The sequence below is a fragment of the Galeopterus variegatus genome, unplaced genomic scaffold, assembly GCF_000696425.1.
Source record: "Galeopterus variegatus unplaced genomic scaffold, G_variegatus-3.0.2 Scaffold5754, whole genome shotgun sequence".
In the NCBI taxonomy this organism is placed as follows: Eukaryota; Metazoa; Chordata; class Mammalia; order Dermoptera; family Cynocephalidae; genus Galeopterus; species Galeopterus variegatus.
In genome coordinates, this window is record NW_007731865.1 from 100332 (window position 1) to 102363 (window position 2032).

Genomic DNA, 2032 nt, shown 5'->3' on the forward strand with positions numbered 1-2032 from the left:
CTCATATAATTATAACATATCCTATTGATTCTGTCTCTCTGGAGAACACTGACTAATACAATCTCCTCTATGTCAATTCTCTACTATCCTCATATCAGAGATTTTTTTCTTAATTGACAATAAGTAAACAGAATTTTTTAAAAAGTTTCTGCCACTTTGCTTTAAGTGAAATTTCAATAGAAACAATATCACTGAAAAATGGTAGACTGTATATGAATGAACTGCTCTAATCTTGACATCTCCTTTTCTTTCACAGTGTTTTTATTTTAAATCATCACTGTTCTTACTCCTCAGTGAAAAAGTAATTTCTTCCACAAATGTGGCTCTTGATCTCCAAAAATGTATTATTTTTAAAGATAAAAGAAATAAAAGATGAAAGACCCTCTCAGTAATCTTATTGATTAATGTTAATGAAAATATACATACACACATACAAATGTACATACATACATACATACATACATACATACATAGCATATATGGACACATTCCATCGTTGAATTTGTACATACAAATGTACATACATACATACATACATACATACATAGCATATATGGACACATTCCATCGTTGAATTTGGTTCTCTTTATTGTGATACAAAGATTTTTAAACCAATTTCTTCTTTTTGTCTCTAGAGTCACTATTTATACAGAAAGTGGCTATTACTCATTATATTTCACTACAACTATACCAACTTGGTCTTTCATAAAGATCACATCTTGAAGGTCAACAATGGATATACTAGTGATATTCTTTGTCATTTAAAAAGAAATATATGCATTCCCCAAATGTTACACTCTGTTAAAATAGATATATTTTATACATCTGAACATCTTTCTCTGTTACATGAACAAAGCTACTGAGAAGTTAGATTTGTAATACAGCAAGATAATTGTGAGGCACATTTTAGTTTCTAAGAGATTACAATTAATTTAGTTCATTTTTTTCCTGCATTTTTGTTCTCTTACTTTAAAAAGTCTTTTCATCCATATTGGTATAGGAGGTGGAAAAATCTCAATTAATAAACGAAAATACACAAGAAAGTGTTGATTAAAAAGCCTCGGGATTTCTTAGATTTCTATTATGTTAGACAGATGTTGCTAGAGATTAAAGCAAAACATAGACTTTAAACTCTAAAACTGGTATTTAAAATTGTTCAGTCAATGTTTACAAGATCTTAAAATAAGGGAGAAAAAGTTAAGTAGGACATTTGGTAATCCTGAATAAAAAAGAAAGTTATTTGAGTTCAATATTTTAAAAGATAAGTACACATTTAGTCAAAGATCTTGAGTTTATTGACACATAAAATAGATGTTTATCTCTTGTTCGTTAATCATAAACCAGAGTAGGTTTATATTTAGCCTTATAAAGATTATAATTGCAAATTCAATTTAATGGATGTACACTTGTTTTCTAATATTTGTCATAGTAATTAGAGAACTGTCAATATAAAATAAGTGTTATGCTCTGACCTCATACTCAGTATCTTCCTGAGAAGTGATGCTACTGACAGACAATAAAATCTTATTCAAAAATTTGAATTTTCTGTTTTACCTTGTTTGAGATAGCAATATAGGATAATGGTAAGATAAAACGAGGAATGTTCTGTCCACTTGAAAATGATGTTTAACTCCGTTAAAATACCTGAACTTGGAAAACTGCTTAAATTTTAAAGGCATTTTATAAACACACAGAGTGCCTATCTTATACAAGGCATTCAAAAATACTGAAATGAATGAATGAATGAGTAAAGTTTCTGTCTATTATTTTCAAACATTAATGTATGTGGTATTGTTCCAGGGTCCCCAAGACCACCCTCGGGTTCAATGATATACTAGAACACTAATAGAAGTCATCAGATAGTCAAACTCAGAGCTATGATTTTTTACAGTGAAAAGATCCAAAGAAAAATCAGCAAAGGGGAAAGGACATGGGCAAAATCCAGAGGAAACCAGGCACAAACTTACAAGGGTCCTCTCCCAGTGGAGTTACACAGAATGAGCTTAATTCTTCAACCAACTGGTTGTGACAA